Here is a 20086-nt window from a genome sequence, read left to right on the forward strand (position 1 = left end):
AACTCCAAAAAACATATTAAATTTAGGTCTTAGTTAAAAGGCAACTATAAAACCTTTATTAAGCATCCCAAGAGATAAAAGTTGTCCACATTAAATTGATACGTGAAATCTGAAGCCTTGTCTAAGCAACCTGCTTAGAAAGTTGTTCCTTATTCCTGCATAATACACCAGTTACAATGGGAGCTGAGTCCTAGGGGTCTATTTCTTTTACAATCGTTAACATTGGAGGAGACACATAAACGTATAAGTAAGTGTGAGATAAATAGTATAGGCTGATCCACATGGCTATAGAGTGATTACTCATTAGGGATAATGAAGAATAAGATTTTTAAAAGATTCCGTAGATTAGGAGAGATATTAAAGTGGGGGGTAATTAAAAAACTTGGAAGAGAAAATAAAAGGAAGCTGAATACCTGTCCAGAAAGGTTATTTGAGAAAAGTGACCATATTTAGACAAGATTGTCTTTGTATTTTATTTCTCTATTTGGATAAATGTATAATGGTGTTATGGATTTTATAAAAAATTGCTGTAACATCATCACATAATTCTAATTAAGAATTCTGCCCTATTCTTTCATCCTGGGTCTTTGGCTGAAGTACAGGTTCACACTTTTCTCCTTCTCCCATCTTTCTTTCCTTCATACATGTATCTGTATATGCTCATTTAATATTCCCCAATTAACTTTACTTTCAGTTATACAAGTAATACAAAAGTACATCTAAGAAAAAAATCCAAGTAACAGTGATGAAGAGTAAGTCTCTTTTGGGGGCAACCTTCCTACCTAATTTCTTTGCTTCCATCTATGCTACTTTATCACCAGGGGTAATCCCTGTAACTAATCTATGTTTATTAATTCCCATAACTAATTTATGTTTGGATTATTTTCTAACATTATTTTTAAAGAAGATACAATCTTTCCTTCTTGAGAGCATTAGGAAAAGCAAAGTTGATGCACTGAGATAAATTCTTCCAATACTATGCTTCTATGTGGATTTAGAGATACCTGACCTCTGGCTGATTATGTGCTGATACTTAATTGACAAAACATTTTAGAGTATTTTTAATTCTGGTGAGAAAACAAACCTTTCTCTTACCACATTTTTATAGATGACATAACTCTTAAAGGAAACAAATATTCTGATTAATAGCACTTTGGCTTATATTTATAATATATGAAACAATCTTTCAGTAAATTTAATTCTATCCTTTACTTAATGAATTTTTCGAGAAGTTCATCATAACATGCATTTTTTTAGTGACTTAGAAGCACTTTAATTTTTATGGATGCCTTATAATAATTATAGAGAATAATTGAATGAAGAATGGATAGGTTGACTCTTACAGTGAGTAAAATTCCTTCTTTCAAGCTAGTGATGGGCATTAAATGATGAGTATTCCAGTTAGCAGTAGGCGCACATTATAAGGTGATTTTCTTATCACATCTTCGTTAAATGGAGATGCTCTTAGGACAACATGTCATTATGTTCTTCCAGTAACATAAACTACTTTTGAAACATAGAAATTACTCTCTTGCATTGCATGGTATATAAGCAACATATTCTGTAGTGTAACTTATTTCTACATGCTGTTTCTCATAGTCAGTAAACTCTTTCAAGTAAAAAGTTAAATGTACATGGCAGATGCTTAAAATCTATTTTTTTTGGAGTTTCTAAAATGTAACATGCCAATAGCATGCCAAGAGCCAGGAAAGGAATGGTACACAATAGTCTTTGCAGGGAGGGAAGTTCTACATAGTTTTGATATGAACTTAATTCTGAAGTCTTCAAATAAGCAGATGTCATGTTTTTCTGTAAAGTCACTGTTCCTTATTTGCACTGCAGATTGTTTCTTGAATGGTAAAGAAACGAGTGGAACCACAGTTGGAAACTCAGGTATTGCGCATATTCCACAGCCCAGTTTAACACAGCCTACCTTAGGCCTTAGCATGAGGTAACTGACTGCAACTGATTTATCACTGACAAAGTGACTGCAAATTATTCTAGTGCTTGTAGAAATTTGCAGCTATTTCCCTATCTTTTAAAATTTTACCCATGGATCAAATTTTCTAGTAACTTAGAAAATGAGATGAGACCAAGAAAAGATGAGTAACTTAATCATATGGAAAGTGAAAAAGAAGGATAGAATGAACATTTTGATATGATTATGACCAAATATAAAGGCAGACAAAATATGTTGTAATACACACACACATATAGAGATATGCATATACACACATTTATTTATAAAGTATGTCAATTTGGGGGTTTTCTTTTGATGTAGAGAAGACTGATCTATAATGTAGAGCCTTGTGTGTGGATTCACTTTGTCACATCAGTCAATTATTCCAAGCAAGTTCAGAGATTTCTAGGTCTAAATCATAAGTATGCTAAACAGAAGTAAAAAACAAAATCTGGGATTTTGACCTTGCCTGTTGATTTTTGACCTCGCCTGACTCAGCTGGGATGGTATGATCCATGTAAAATTTCTTTCTTTCTTTTTTTTGTCCTACAGTGTGTGGCTTCATGTAAAAATTTAAATAAAGGGAGGTAGCATTCTCCATCAATAAACAGACTTTTTCCTACATGTTTCACTTTGCATATACCACCAAACTGAACGTACTTTGTGTTCCTAGTGAGACATTGAGAAAATCTCTGTTGAAGACTTTAGGAAGTGTTCCCAAAGGTGGAGAATTGGAGACCAGGGAGGAATTTTTAAACTATCTTGGGTATTGTGAAGAGCAGACTTTTTAAAATTTTATTATTATTATTATTTTTTTGAGACGGAGTTGCGCTCTGTCGCCCAGGCTGGAGTGCAGTGGCGCAATCTCGGCGCACTGCAAGCTCCGCCTCCCGGGTTCACGCCATTCTCCTGCCTCAGCCTCCGGAGTAGCTGGGACTACAGGCACCCGCCACCACGCCCGGCTAATTTTTTTGTATTTTTTTTAGTAGAGACGGGGTTTCACCGTGGTCTCGATCTCCTGACCTCGTGATCCGCCCGCCTCGGCCTCCCAAAACGCTGGGATTACAGGCGTGAGCCACCGCGTCCGGCCCCTGTGAAGAGTAGACTTTTATTTCCCTTTTTATTGACAGGCTGTCAATAAAGGTAAACTAATTCCATCCTGTGGCGAAGGAAATTTGAAGTGTGGCATCCTAATCTCTAAATTGATAAAGGTTGTGTGTCAAAATAAGAACCACAAACAATAACAACCATCACAAAACCACACTCAACTCTGGTTTGATTAGTGTGGTCATTTGTGAAATTAAAATTAGATGAAGGAACCAAAATTTTTAGCCTCAGATTTAATTCCCGTTGTAAAGTCTTAAATAATACTGGAGGTCATATATGCATGCTATAAATACTAAATATTGCCAAAAATTAAACATCACTAAAATTAAGCATCATTAGCCAGAGTTCCCTAGTTTCCATTACTGGTACCATTTTTTTGTGCATCTTTTCAGAAGTAGTAAGTTATATATGTATAAACATCTTCTTTCGTTATAAATTCTCTTTTCTTCTAATAATTTGGTATGGTACATTTATGTGGTAAGACCTGAGTTTAGCTGATGAAACTGGTACTGTAGACAAATTCTAGAACATGGCTTTTCTGTTTGTGAGTCTACTGGGGGAGATTCTAAAATTAATTTATTTGTAAAAAATAGGAAACTTCCCTACCCCCTACTTTTCCAACCAAATTGAATGGTGCCAGACTTTATATACCCCAGCTTCTTTTCTGGTTATGTCTTCATAATACTTCATATTGCATAAGTAATTAAAACCCCAAACTAAACATAACCTCAGTGAAAGTTTTTCTGACCAAGCTTTTGTAAATCCTAATAGGCCAATTAGATAAACTTTATCAACTGTCTGAGTAGATCTCATCCGATGGGATTTAATCTCTGTTCCATTCCTTCATTTTAAAAACAGCTTTATTGAGGTATGATTGATATACAGAGAACTGCACATATTTAATGTGTATACTTTAATAGGTATGGATATATGAAAGTATTCCTGATACCACCACCATAATCAAGGTAATAGACATATTCAACACCTCTCAGTTTCCTTACGTCCCTTGTGTGTGTGTGCGCGTGTGCAGGTGTTAAGAACATTTAATAAGAAATCTACACTCAACAAATTTTGAGGTGCACAATGCCATCTTATTAACTACAGGCAATATGTAATACAGAAGAACTCTAGAACTTATTTATCTGACATAAGTGTAACTTCATATCTAATGAACGCCTCATTTTCTCCACTTCCTAGCCCCTGCCAACCACTATTGTATTCTCTGCTTCTGTGAGTTTGACTGTTACAGATAGCTCAGAAGTGGAATCATGCACTATTTGTCCTTCCGTGCCTGGCTTATTTCCCTTAGGATAATAGCCACCAGGTTTATCCAGGTTGTAGTAAATGGCAAGATTTCTGTGTTTTTAAAGACTGAATAAGTTCCATTGTATTCATATACCACATTTTCTTTTTCCATTCTTCTGTCCATGTCCACTTGGGGTGGTTTTCATATTTTGGCTCTTATGAATAATGCTGCAGTGAACACGGATGTGTAGGTATCTGAGATCCTGATTTCAATTCTTTTAAATATATACCCTGAAGTGGAATGGCTGGATCATATGATAGATTTATTTTTAATATTTTGAGGAACCTCCATACTGTACTAAATAGCTCCTGCACCATTTAACATGCCCACTAACTGTATAAAAGTGTTTCAATTTCTTCACATTCTCCCCAAAATTTATTATCTTTGTTTGGTTTTGATAACAGTCATCATAACAGTATGAAGTGGTATCTAATTATAGTTTTTTTGTTTTTTTTTTGTTTATTGCTATAAATTTCACTTAAAACTGCTTTTATTAAGTAAGTAATAGTATGCTGTATTTTTATTTCCATTTATTTCAGGATCTTTTCAGATTTTCTTTTTGTTTTCTTCTTTGACCTATTTGTTGTTTAGGTGTGTAATGTGTAATTTCCATGCATTTGTAAATTTTATAATTTTCCTGATGTTATTACATTCTAGTTTCATATTAGTGTGGTTGGCAAATATGTTGATATAATTTCAATCTCTTAAAATATATTTACTTAAAATTGTTAGGACTTGTTTTGTGGCCTATCATGTGGACTCTCCTGGAGAATATTCCATATGTGCTTGAGAATAATGTGTATTCTGCTTATGCTGGGTAGAACGGTTTGTATGTCTGTTAGGCTCATTTGGTCTATAGTGGTGTTCAAGTTCATTGTTTCCTTATTGATTTTCTGTCTGAATGTTCTGTCCATTATTGAAAGCAGGGCATCACTTCATTCTTATTGAGGACGATTCTTTACTCCATTCAAATTATAGATAATTATATTACTTTATTTCTTGATACATTTATTGTAAGTTTGCCTTTTCCCAAGGGGTTACAAGTCCTAGGCACTGTTATTTCACTATTCACCACTGCCGAACACTATTATGATTGTATTTTCCCAGGTATATCTCTATATATTGTCTTTAAGGCTCTGTGGGCAGTAAGTATGGAGAGGGCCAGCCTCCCAGCAAAGGCTTTTGTTCCAAATCCCTGGATGAACTTTGATGACTGAGACTTGACAAATGGATAGTTCCTTTGGCCCTTTTATCCTAACAGTAGGAAGAGTAAAATATATTTTCCTTAAAGCGAGAGAAGAGCCAGCTTAATCTTCCTGTACCAGGACTTTTATGGGGGCAGCAGTACTAGCCAGAACTCTCTCAGATCCTCCTACCTCAGGCATATGGGAGAAAGACTTAGAGGAAAAAGAGAGAGGAATGGTGGGATTCTCTCAGAAGGGTGCTATGCAACCTAAACAAGCATGTATAAGAAAACAGTCAGCTATTTTTCTGGTCTTCACTTCCTTATCATGATGAATGTCCCAATCATTAGAAGAATTGACAAAAAATCTATTTTTTTGTTTGTTTGAGTAACACTGTCCTCTCTTTGGAACAAATTGATATAAAATATTTTTGGAGGCAGATGGCAATAGTGGGGTGAAAGAAAATTTGTTTTTGGCAAATGTGCATGGTATTTTGTTAAAACATTAAAATTAATCTAGCTTAAAATTATTATGCTCTTATCATATGGCAATGATCTTCGGCACTCTGATGATTCCTTTATTTGTGAGCAGGAGAGTAATTGCTTTTTGAAAAGAATCTTGGCCCTTCCCGTAGGTACTCCCTTGTTTATCTCTATGTGCAGATGGAGTGGCTTTCTCTTCAAGCGTTTGTTCTTGTCAGACTTGTCAACTTTCATAAGAAAATGTCAATCCGGCCTCTGGGTTGAGGAGCTGTTAAAACATATGGCTTTGCACTTAACTGGAAAAACAGAATAGCTTCACTCCAGGTGCTTGTCAGGGAATATAATCTTCAACTCACTGCCATTCAACATTTATCAGAAGCTCAGCTGGGAGAAACAATATTTATGAAAGATTGTCTGAAGGACGTGGTGTCTGTCCATTCACCTAGCTCCTCTTAAATCTATCCTATCTAAGCCAGACAAGCAAAAATTCTGTAACACTGTTCTGGTTCCTGTGGGAATGTGCTTACTAAATTGTGTAGTGGCATTTTGCCATAAGCTTATGCTGAGTGATGTTAGAAGAAACAGATTTTTGAAAGCCACTGTGTTTACCCTGAGGCTGTCGTTTAATGATTCTTCACTATCTTACACACTTTTTTCTTTAAGAGGGCCCACAGGAGAAACTTCTCTCTCATGTCAGTACCAGCCATGAGCGTGTTCTTCTTTGCAACTTGTATATTTATAAGCACGTAGACACTGAACCATTACTGATCCTGCCAATGCCTTTATTTGCTAGCAAGTATAAAACTAAAGTTGTAACCCATTTCTGGAGAGCATGCAGGAGTTTACAACATAAATTTTGAGAGCTAATTACATGCCTGGCTTCACCTTGTTTAATTTTATCTGATTTACCCTTTGTACAGAGTTGGATGGGGAAAAATAAGGAAAATCTTCAAAGGAAAGCCGATCAGTCGAGTCTGGAAGGACAGTAGTTCCTGGAAAAAGAAGAGGAACTCACTTGATTTGTAGAGCATAATGCTTTGGGGCTACAGTTAAATCCATGCTTAAATGACATTTCATAGAAATCTGGGTCATATTATCATGTCTTACTCGTGTCATTGTCTGTCTGGGCTGAGACATTCCACCTCTAGTGACCCACTTTTTTTTTTTTTTTTTTTAGACGGAGTCTTGCTCTGTCACCCAGGCTGGAGTGCAGTGGCGCAATTTCGGCTCACTGCAAGCTCCGCCTCCCGGGTTCACGCCATTCTCCTGCCTCAGCCTCTCCGAGTAGCTGGGACTACAGGCGCCCGCCACCACGCCCGGCTAATTTTTTGTATTTTTTTAGTGGAGACGGGGTTTCACTGTGGTAGTGACCCACTTTTTATTTTTTCTGGGCCTCCACCAAGGGAAGAGTCTTTCTGGGGAATTGAAAAGGGAAGCATTTGTCAATGGGATGAGTGAGAAGGAGATACATTCTGGAGATGATAAGGATATATAATCCACAGGAATTACTTTGTTTTCAGAGTCTCATTCGGGAGTTATTAAAGTAGAAGCATCTGAGTCGGAAGCAAACCATCCAGATAAAATATTGGCATCCGGCCACCAAGTGAATGTATGAGCCAGGCCATTAGTCACACAGATGCTTCTTTCACAGCTTGTATCAAAATCTGTCACTGACTTTGGCAGCCGCAGGTTAAGTCACTCTTTTAGGGACATAGCCACGTGCTACAGAAATGATAAACCTTGATTTTCACCAAATGTTAAAAGGCCCTTTTGCTTTCTATAAAATAATAATTAAAAGCAAATTTTATTTTCCAAACTCGAATTTATGAAAGATAATAAGAACTTTCTTTTACTAGTTTGTCATGTAATGAGAATGTGCTGTAAGGGTAATGCAGTGAGTTTTTCTTGAATCTAAAATTATGTAATTTAAAAGTAGGTCTGTGTTTCATTCTGAGATTATGTACTTCCTATTTTGGGTGTTCATGGCCAAATTGTCTTTATGAAATTCTAAGGTATTTTTTAAAAATTGCTTCCTATTGTTAAATAATAATAACAACAGTAATCATAACAAGTTAGTCTCTAGGGCTGGCTAGTATGGTTGTTCAGGTGTTTACTGCATAAGGCACATGAGTTACATATTTGGCGATTATTCAAATTCTGGAAACCAGTAACTAAAAGAATGTCAGCTTTTTATGAGCCATATATATCTTTTCTCCCCCCTAGTTGGAAAGTTGAGCTATTGTTTCCCGCTAAACGATATCATCTCATAAAAGATTTCAATGAAAACATTGTGGAGTAGAGTAGGTAATTACCTACACCTTTTCAAACAATGTGGAGCAGATTAATATGCTTCACTGATGGGATGATGACGGCTGGAACCCTTTAAAAGACAGCTTCTGCAATTCAGCACCACAACTTTCCCAGTTGTCAGTAGCAACACCTCTTTCTCTGATTGTTGATTGGCACTGAAAAGCCCTTGTCAGCTCCTAAAATTTATTTAATATGATACAACAGCATAGAAGACAGGAAAGCTTTTAGGCATTATATGCTGCCCTACTGTGTCTCCAGGAAATAAGTTTAAATGACTTTCTACTAGGCTTCTACTTTTCTTATTATAAAGACATGCAGTGTAGTTAGCCTTCATGCACAAGTACACTTACACACTCACAGCTAAAATGTGAAAGGCTCAGAGTTCTTGAAAGGTGAAGACAGCCTATTATTATGCCCTAAGCACACTGGACACAAAACCAGCACTTCACCAATTTTAGAAATTAAGTTTATAAGGTCCTACAAATAACACCACTACCTGTCACTGCATGATTCTACAAGGATAAGGAAACATGCATTTTTGTGTCATTGAAATTTCTCTAGAACTCTTAATCCTAACTCAATTCACTACAGTGAAAACCTGAATAAATACATTTCATCCAGGAAGGGATTTTACAAGGTTTAATGACTGCAGGTGATATTTTAAGCAAAATAATTTTTCATTCTCTCTCTACTGGAAAGGCAATAATTTACCCAGTGTAGGTAAAATATGCTACTAGAAGCAGTCTTCCTTATAGGATGTAGTTTTATTGTCACATTTCTAAAAGAGACAATTGTCAAAATATAGTAAAAATTGACTGGCAGATTTCTATTATTACTGGATTTGTGGATAATTTCTGATGTGAGAGATTAAAAAGTTACTGTGCAGCAATTAAATTAGTTAAGAAAGTCACTTTAATAAGGCATTAAGGTTTGGCCTATCCTTCTCCAAGAAAATCGTGTGATAAACCATTTCTTCATCCATAAGCTGTTGAGTTCTAAAACAGAGTGGTAGATATTTTATAAAAGTGTACCTTACAATGATTTTGAAAAGAAACTTTTTAAATATGAATGAAATGTAAGTCTAGTTTTATTTGAAATGCCAGTAATAATCTCAATAGGTTATTTTTTCCTAAAAATTTCATGGGCATTGATAGTTCTAAATATTCTGGCCCTAGTAAAGCTTTTGGGGAAAAGGTAAATATAAATAAATATTAAAATTAGATTTTATTAGTTTCATAACAATACATACATATCTTTTTCTATTGTCTCTCTCTCTTCCTTTCTTTACCTTCGTTTCTTTCAATCCTATCTCTTCCTACATGTTTCACTTTTATTTCCTGTTGGAATGTTTTTTCCTTCCAGCCACCCAGATCTCTTTGACTATAAAGGCTGTGTTCTTCCCTTTTGCAGCACTGATTGCAAGGGAGGTTGTTGCTAGGGTGAAATATCTATGTCTGGAAATATTTAAGCCTAACTTTTAAGAAAATCCAGAAAATGTATGCTACTTGCAAGTAAGGAGATAACTGATTTCCTCAAAGGGACTCTTCTAGCACAATGACTTCACTTTCCATCAAGAAAAGTCTCATTCATGACAACATATCCATAGAATCCAAATCATTTTTTAAAAATGAGATACATATTGATAGGAAACAATGTAAAATTAAAACAAACCATAAACTTTTCCACTTCCCAAAAATAGAGATGAGAGATTCTACTATCATGTTTGGTAAATTTTTTACTAACTCTTTATTATTTTTACTTTTGGAATAAAATTTGGATTCAATTTCCTCTAGAGTATTTTAGAGTCTTAAACATCAATAAAATAGGCATTTATACTAATTTTTTTATTAGGCTGGGAAACAAATTTACACTTTTATTTCACTGGTGATCTACTCCAACCTTCTGTAATATTTATTTCCTTATTTCACTTTGAGCTCATTATTTTATTCTTCCTATGTTATTTATTTATTTGTTTAATAGGCTTTTTAAAAAGAATGGTCCATCTGGAGAGCTTAAGTGAGAAATTTATAGAGCTAACCAGTTCAAATAAAAAAAACACAGTATCTCTACATGACAATATAAAATAATTTTAAAAATAACTACTACAGTATGTTAAATGTAAACCATAGTGGTAAACATTACTTTAGATCATGACAACTGAAATATCTTTTTTTAAATAAGTTGCCAAAAGGCAAAGTTAGTACAACCTGATCAATAATGTTGTTTTAAAATAAAAAAACCCCAAAAACCTTGAAAAAGGGTTTATAGATGGGTAAATATGTTTTCTCCTCAGCACTTTGCAATACTAATAATTTTTCCCTCTCTTTTCTGCTGTGGTTGAGTAAAACAGACAACGGCAAAACCATTTTTTTTCCTTGCTTTAAAACTTGCTTACCTGGGTTAATATACTAACATTAATCAAGCTGATGTTCAGGAGGCAATAAATAGCTATAAACTGTCCTATGTGTTTAATCCTTTCTGCAGTATGGGAAATGTGAACTTGATTCTTTACTGTGTTTTAAAAAGAGTTATGACTTTATATAAAAAAATTTGTGGGTGAAGGCATTTGTATATTCACATCCTTCTATCTTCTCTGGTTATAATGCAGTTAATCACTCTTCAATACCATTTTATCACAATGTTTTTTAAAGTGGGGTTCATGAACAACTGGTGTCCTTGAATTGTCAAAAATGCAAGTACCAGCCAATATCTTCTTGAAGTTCCCAGTCAAAATGGGCAGAGAAGGAACTAGATGTGGGGCAGGGGTCGATTTTTATCTCATTGCAGTCAGTTGATTACCTTCATTACCTGGACCTTATATCACTTTTTCCACATGACATAGACTTCCCTTCATCTCCCTTTTCCATGAAATGCAAATGAGCAAAGAATGTGAGTGCTCTGTTGTCTTTCCTTTTTTAAAAAAATGTGGGTATGTTGCAGGTATATATATTTATGGGGTATACTAAATATTTTGATACAGGCATACAGTGCATAATCACATCAGGGTAAATGGGGTATACATGACCTCAAACATTTATATTAAAGTTGCAAACATTCCAATTATATTCTTTTAGTTATTTAAAAACATACAATAAATTATTGTTGATTGTAGTCACTCTGTTGTGTTATCAAATACTAGACCTTGTTCATTCTATCTAACTCTATTTTTGTACCCATTAACTATCCTCACTGTCCCCCACACCTCTGCTGCCCTTCCCAGTCTCCGGTAACCATCCTGCTACTCTCTATCTCCAGGAGGTTAATTGTTTTAATTTTTACCTTCCACAAATAAGTGAGAACATGCTAAGTTTGTCTTTCTGTGCCTGGCTTATTTCACTTAACATAATGACCTCCAGTTCCATCCATGTTATTGCAAATGACAGGATCTTATTCTTTTCTATGGTTGAATACTACTCCATTGGGTATATGTAACCATATTTTCTGTATCCACTAGTTTGCTTATGGACACTTAGGTTGCTACCAAATCTTGGCTATTGTGAATAGTGCTGTAATAAACACGTGAGTCCACATATAGCTTCAATATACTGATTTCCTTTCTTTTGGGTATATACCTAGAAGTGAGATTGCTGTGTCATAGTATAGTTCTACTGTTAGTTTTTTGAGGAACCTCTCTACTGTTCTACATAGTGCCTGTACTAATTTACATCTCCACCAACAGTGTATGAGTGTTGCCTTTTCTCCACACCCTTTTATCCAAACAATAGGCATTCATTATTGCCTGTCCTTTGGATAAAAGCCACTGTAACAAGGGTGAGATGATATCACATTGTAGTTTTGATTTGTATTTCTCTGATCAATGATGTTGAGAATCTTTTCATATACTTGTTTGCCATTCGTATGTCTTTTTTTGAGAAATATCTATTAATATCTTTTGCCTATTTTAATGATTATCGGATTTTTAGATTATTAGATTTTTGTCCTGTACAGTTGTTTGAGCTCCTTATGTATTCTTGTTATTACTCCCTTTCAGATGCATAGTTCGTAAATATTTTCTTCAATTCTGTGGATTGTCTGTTAACTTTGTGGATTGTTTCCTTTGCTGTGCATAAGATTTTTAACTTGGTGTGATCTAATTTGTCCATTTTTGCTTTGTTTGCCTTTGCTTGTGGGGTGTTATTCAATAAATCTTTGCCCAAACCAATGTCCCTGAGAATTTCCCCATTGTTCTCTTTTATTAGTTTCATAGTTAGGGGTTTCAGATTTACGTCTTCAGTTCATTGTGATTTAATTTTTCTATAAGATAAGAGATAGGGGTCTAGGGTCTAATGTTATTCATTTGCATATGGATCTCCAGTTTTCTCAGCACCATTTATTGAAGAGACCGTCCTTTTTGTAATGTATGCTCTTGGCACCTTTGTCAAAAGTGAGTTTACTGTAGATGTATGGATTTATTTCTGGGTTCTCTATTCTGTTCCATTGGTCTATATGTCTGTTTTTATGCCATTACTATGCGGTTTTGGTTACTCTAGCTCTGTAGTATAATTTGAAGTCAGGTGTATTAGTCCATTCTCAGACAGCTATAAAGAACTGCCTGAGACTGGGTAATTTATAAAGAAAAGAGGTTTCATTGACTCAGAGTTCTGCAGGGCTGGGGAGGCCTCAGGAAACTTACAATCATGGCAGAAGGGGAAGCAGGCACACCTTGCATGGTGGCAGGCAAGTGAGAGTCTGTGAAGGAGGAACTGTCAGACACTTATAAAACCATCAGATCTCGTGAGAATTCACTATCATGAAAACAGCATCGAGATAACTGCCCCTATGATCCAGTCATCTCCCACCAGGTCTCCTCCTCAACATGTGGCGATTATGGGGATTACAATTCAAGATGAGATGTACGTGGGGACACAGAGCAAAACCATATTATCAGATAATGTGATTCCTCCAGTTTTGTTCTTTCTGCTTAGGATAACTTCGGCTATTCTCAGTCTGTTGCAGTTCCATATAAATTTTAGAAATTTTTTTTCTATTTCTGTGAAGAATGTCATTGGTATTTTGACAATAATTACATTGAATCTGTAGACTGCTTTGGGTAGCATGGACATTTTAACAATATTCAGTCTTGCAATTCATGAAGATGAAATATCTTTACTTTTTTTGTGTTTTCTCCAATTTCTTGCATCAATGTTTTATAGTTTTCATTGTGGCATCTTTATTTCTTTGATTAAGCTTCTTCCTAGGAGTTTCATTTTATTTGTAGCTATCGTTAATGGGATTACTTTCATGATTTCTTTTGTAGATTGTTCATTGTTGGCATATACAAATGCTACTGATATTTGTATGTTGATTTTGTATCCTGCAAATTTACTGAATTTATCAGTTCTAATAGTTTTCTTGTGGAGTCTTAGGTTTTTCAAAATATAAATCGTATCATCTGCAAACAACTATAACTTGAATTCTTCTTTTCCAATTTTGATGTCCTTCATTTTTTTCCTCCTGTGTGATTTCCCTACTTAGGACTTCCACTTCTATGTTCAGTACCAGTGGTAAAAGTGGGCATACTTGTCTTGTTCCAGATCTCAGAGGAAAGACTTTCAGTTTTTCTTCATTAGAGTGTGATACTAGCTGTGGGTCAGTCATATTGCTCTGTTGTCTTGAAGAGCTGATTTATTTGTGGCAGATGAGGCTTTTTGGGGGCTCAACGTTGTAAGAACTGCTTTGCTAATGCAAAGGTTGGGGAAATTGTGGATAAATTTGGATTCCAAAAGTGGCTTTTAGTGACATAGTAACTCATATTGGAATTGAAGCTATGTAGGAGTATTTTGTAAACTGTAATGTGCTTTTACATTGCAAGGTACTAGTTGTTTACTTAACACTGGAATCATTTGGTTAATAAATTATGTATTTATATATCTACATATGTATCTCTCTCTATATACATCAGCTGCTTATTTAGAAGTCAGTTTGGCTGATTGGTTCAATTTAAGCACTGCATTAAAGTAAATTCTGTATATTTTCACACATTTCATTGAAGACGTCGTAATTTTTCGTAAGTAGTTTTATGGAAATCTTTAGTAGAACTACATTTTCTTCTATTTTAAATGAACCATTGGACACTGGGAGGCCTTTTCAGTAGCAGAATGGTAATCAAATATCTACTGTTCAAGGCACTATTTGTTTCTAATCAATATTAAAAACAATGATAACAATATAAGCAAAGAAAAATGCTGTAAACTGAAACCAAACAAAAATCAGACATTTGGCTGGGCACAGTGGCTCACATCTGTAATCCCAGCACTTTGGTAGGCTGAGGCGGGCAGATCACGAGATCAGGAGATCGAGACCATCCTGGTTAACACGGTGAAACCCTGTCTTTACTAAAAAAGAAATACAAAAAATTAGCCGGGCGTGGTGGGGGGCGCCTGTAGTCCCAGCCACTCGGGAGGCTGAGGCAGGAGAATGGCATGAAGCTGGGAGGAGGCGGAGCTTACAGTGAGCCGAGATTGTGCCACTGCACTCCAGCCTGGGCAACAGAGCGAGACTCCATCTCAAAAAAATAAAACAGACATTTATTTAAATAACTACTCATTTAAATAATTGCTTTCTTTTTCTGATTTTAAAGGATAATTATTCATAGCATAGACAATAAAGATGTATAGAAGGGAGTGAATTCCAGCATAGTGGAAATGGGGTGATGAGAGTGGGAATAAGGGGTAAATGGGAAAATAGATAGCAAGAATGGGCAGCAGAGACTATGCTTCTTCCCTCATCAGGTTATTTGAATATTTGAATTAAAGAAGGAAATTATATATTGAGTGGGAAAATAAACAGTTTTTTTTACAAACATAGTGACATTTTGGCTGCATTTTATTAGAAAATTTATGTGATATTTAGAGTTGTTGAACTATTATATTATTTTATAGTTGTGGGTTAAATTCTCAAAGAGTAAACGTGTATCTAAAATATTAGATGTAACTTTAATTACACAATGTAATGTTTAATTAAGTCTGTAGCATGTGTAGGTGAGTTGTATCTCGACTGTGATTTGGCGTTTTCAGTTACCACCTCTTGCCTACATTCTTCTCTTAGTATTCCGGTTGTGAAATGTTTACTTAATAGTAGAATTGGGACTTCTCTCCATTCCTTCATTCACTCATCCAACAAACATTTGTTGAGAAGTCACTATGTGCTGGGTACTGTTCTAAACCTGGGTATGTAGCTGTTAAAGCAACAGATAAACTTCCTATTCTTGTGTAGTTTAAATTCTAGCAAGTGAGATGGAAAACATATGAATATCAATAATGCCCAGGGATAAGTGTGATAAAGGAAGTAAAGGAAGGGGATAGGAAATGATAGAGTGTGCATTTTAAAGGGAGGGGGCAGGAGATATTTTAAACAAAGTCCTAGAAGGAGCTGAGGGAATGAATCAAAGGAAAAAGTATAAATGAAGGATTAGAAGTAAGATTAGGATAAAGTACGCTAAATATCTATAATGAAGACAGCGCTGAAGTTCTAAGTCAGTAATTCGATTCTGAAATAAATCATATTTTTTCAAAAGCATATTTGGTAGCTTCTATTTATATGACTGAAAAAACTGCATTACTGCAAGCTAGAAACATTTTTCATTGAAAAATGCACTCTATTCATTCTTCAGGCAATTTCAAGTTAACTTTCTAAAATGAACTAAGATTTAATTTTATCATGATGATATTGAAATGTTAAACTTTGCAGTTCATTTAGATTTATGAAGAAAAAGTTATACAATGAATTCTAATGTGATTTCAGCTAAATTTGGAAGTCAATTTCTTAAGAAATGAAGAACTGTGTTACATTACTTAGCAGAGATCACTAAGACTCAGCCTGGTTTCTCCAAAAACAAGTGATGCTGAATTAGCTTCATGTCCTTTTTTTGACAGAATTGTTAGGCTGGTAGATCAGGGGAAGGATAGAGATATAATTTATTTGTATTTATTAAAGTAATAGAACCTTTCTTTAAACTTTTGAAGAAATATGCACTTGGTGTTAGTACAGCTACATTTCTTGGAAACTGATTGATAAAGTATATCCCAGATTGCTACGTAACAGATAAACTTGGCTTGGAGAAAGTTTCTGGTAATGTGATTTAGGGAATCTATCCTTTCCCTGTACATTTCAACTTTTTTTTCCTAATGACTTAACTAAATGAATCAGGTTCTAAGCTAAACTTGATGTGCTAGAATGATGTGGCAGAGCAGCAAAATGAAGTTTCTCAGGAATAAACATTAAAGTTTTATCATTGGATCAAAAAAATCAGCTCCAACAAAGACAAAATACAGAAGAGACATGGCTTAGAAAAAGCATGTGTGGAAACTAAGATTTTCGTTCAGTGAGGGTAAGCAGTTTAATGTGCTGCCATTATCGCACCTTGGGCTGTGTCATTACTAAAAAATCATGTTTGGAAGAAAAGTGACTTATTCTTTGCCTTACTTTGCATTAGGCAGGCCACATGCTATTTTAAATTTTATGCATAATACTGTATTTTTAGGAATGCATTAGAAGAGAGACCAGGAAAGTGAAATAATATCATATGAAGAAACATTTTCAAGTCAAGAGGCTACCTACCTAGAAAAGAGAAGACCTGACAAATTGTAAGAAGCTGCAGGGAAGGACATAAATAGAAACCAGATGAAGTCTTATTTAAGCTTAATATGACTGTAAGCTAAGGATAAATTGATCTAAAGCTGGACTGTATTAGTTTGTTAGGACTGCGTAACCAAGTACCACAAACTGAATGGCTGAAACAACAGGATTCCAGTGTTTGATGGAAATCTTTGCATTCCTTGGCTTGTAGGTGCATCACCTCTATCTCTACCTTTATGTTCACATGGTATTCTTCCTGGGTGTGTGTCTATTTTCAAGTTTCCCCATTTTATGAGGACACCAATAATATTGGATTCAGGGCCTACCCTACTCTACTATGAACTCATCTTAACTAATTATACCTGCAATGATCTTTTTTCCAAATTAGGTCACATTCTGAGGTACTGGGATTAGAAATTCAACATATGACTTTTTGAGGGTCACAATTTAACCCATAACAGTGACTGATAGCTGATTATCCTCCTAGGAATAAAGACGTGAATATGTCTCAAGGGTTTGTTATTCTTTGTAAACACTAACATCAAAAACAGTAAGATAGTCTGCTTTAGAAATATACATATTTTAAAAATATTTTCTATGATTAAGAAGAGGGTGGTGAATATTTTTCGAAAAATCTATAAAATATCTTTAGGGCTGAAATCTCTCATATGCAACTTCTACTTAATCATTGCTGCTCGTTTGGTGCAAAAATAATCGCGGTTTTTGCCATATGTCAAAAACCGCAATTACTTTTGCACCAAACTAAGAGATAAACCTAAACTCTACATTATGTCTATGAGATATTCTGATGATGAATGTGAATGCTGTATCCTGACAATTGTGAGGCTCATCTCAAATGTGACTGCTCACTTTTATTCCTGATTATTCAGTACTTTTTTTTTTTTTTTGGCTTGGTCCAGTTTTATTTGTTCCCAAACCTGCGTATTTCAGACATTTTGATAGAATTATGTGATTTTACAAATATTATCTAAACCCACAATATTCAAGTTATTAAAAAGTAAAGTAGTTGAAATGAAAATAAAGTTTATTCTTTGGAAATACACAATGAAGGCAAAATTTATTTTTTAAAAATATTGCCAAATTAGATGTGAGGAGGCAATTGTGAAAGCCTGGAAAAAAATTGTCAAACTATGAAAGGATATGCATTAATTCTCTAACAAATATCTTCTTTTCAAAGACACTGAAACTGGACATTGTAGAAGATGAATTATGAGAGTGATTTATGAAAGAAAGATAATGGAGAATTACAATCGATGGAGACATTCAAAGACAAGACTTTGGCGCTACATCAAAAGACAGTAGAATAAGTAGTCTTTGCTTATTTTAAATGAAAATAAATGTTTATAATACATATTTGTTGCTTTTAAAACTGTAAGTCAGTTACTAAGGCTGAAGGGAAGAATGGATGTTGGATAAAGAACTTTCAATTCTGTCATTGTTAGTAGTATTTGTGTGTGTGTGTGTGTGTGTGTGAACGTTGAGCTTGTCAGCTTCCACAGTTAGCAGGAAAAAGCACTGAATCATAAAGCATAAACTACAAATATAGCATCTGTATGATATTCTCTTTAAAAAATGGCAAAATTCTAGCAAACAGTCTTTGGTGCTTGCTTTCTTAGAATGATTGGCATGGGATCTGAGTCTTAGTTTCAGCTTTTATGACTGCTTTTTACTGCATCAAATATTTGACCAGGCAAAGTACATTTCAATGAACAGCTTTATTCCCCTTTAAAAGAATCTGAAAGTCTAGCTAAAACTCCTCATCAAGTTAGCTGGGATCATGGTGTTCATTTTGGATGAGGCAATGTACTAATTCACTAGTCAGCTCAATTTGACATTTCTGGGTTAGGGTATCTTCCTTAAAAGTTACACAATAAGTTGGAATTAAAGTGCTCTGCTTGCTTTTGATAAGACTGATCAAAAGAGTGATAGGAGTAATCACTAGTTAGAATCCTATTTAATAAGTATTTTCCATTTATCTAACTCTATGGAGAATTTAGGCTATTTGTCTAGTGAAATCCATTTGATACCAGGATTTGTTATGGCCATTCTACAATCAGGTGTTCCTAATATAATGAATGAGATAAAAAATAATTAAGCTAACATTTACATGATGCTTACAACTTCCAGAAACTGTTATTATGCATTATTAACTGACTTAATCCTCCTTACCACTTTAGGGGGTAGATACTGTTATTATTCCTTTTTTTTCAGATAAGGAAACTAAAGCACAAAGAGATTAAAGAACTTATCCAAGGTCATACAGCTGGAAAGAAGTGGATTTGGGATTGTGAACATCACAATTTCAGAAACTACATTTCACGATGGGTAGAGCTAGTCAAACATCTGAAAATAAAGTTTGGTTTAAAGATGACCATTATCTTGTTAAGAAATTATATAAATGAGTATCACTGAAAAGTCTCTTTAAACTCACCAAGCACTGTTCACTATGGACAAGAAAGTGTGAATATGGTTATTTTTTATTTAATGTTTTCATGATGATTAACTGAAAGATCTGATAGTAAATAGTCTTTGGGTCTTTTTAAACTAAAACTCCTGTTGTTGTTGATAGTAATTGATGCAATTGATAGTAATGTGCTGTATCCCTCAGATGTATTCCAGCTGAGGAAGGTGGAGAGCCACTAAAATGTTATTGTTCGATGTCATTTTTCTAAATCCTCTTTTGATGACTGTCCATCTACATACTGCTCAGTGGCTTTATATTTAGAACATTATTTGGGAAATTGTAGTTTCAAATATTTTAACCTATAAATATTCAATGAAGCCTTGGCAATGAAGAGTAAGACTTCATAAAACCTTGAATGTGTGAATAGCACGGTTCTGGTTATCTATGTAACAACATCCCCCATAGTATCCTAAAACAATAACATTACTATATCCCATGATTCTGTGGATTGCCTGGGCTTAGGTGGTAAGTTCTCAGGGTGTTGCTCGTTGTCACACCCAGACAGCAGCTAGAACTAGAGTCATCTTCAAACTCCATTTTCTTGCGTGGACCATCCAAGGTAGGTTTCTCATGCACATATCTAGTGCTTTGGTGCTTCTTGGCCTCTCTGTTTCCGCATTGTATCTCATCTTCCTGGCCTCTCCACATGGCTTGGGCTTCTTGTTGCATAGTGTT

The 20086-nt window shown here is 34.9% G+C and overlaps 1 long non-coding RNA gene across 1 annotated transcript in view; it reads left to right on the plus strand.

Annotated features, from left to right (window-relative positions):
* The window catches only part of LOC134731399 (uncharacterized), a 73521-nt gene extending 55279 nt beyond the window's left edge, over positions 1 to 18242 (plus strand). Inside the window, exon 3 of the long non-coding RNA XR_010113617.1 lies at positions 18125 to 18242. This is a non-coding gene — a long non-coding RNA (uncharacterized lncRNA). The remainder of the gene's footprint in view (positions 1 to 18124) is intronic.
* The last annotated feature ends 1844 nt before the right edge of the window (positions 18243 to 20086 follow it).

The sequence above is a fragment of the Symphalangus syndactylus genome, chromosome 9 (assembly GCF_028878055.3).
Source record: "Symphalangus syndactylus isolate Jambi chromosome 9, NHGRI_mSymSyn1-v2.1_pri, whole genome shotgun sequence".
In the NCBI taxonomy this organism is placed as follows: Eukaryota; Metazoa; Chordata; class Mammalia; order Primates; family Hylobatidae; genus Symphalangus; species Symphalangus syndactylus.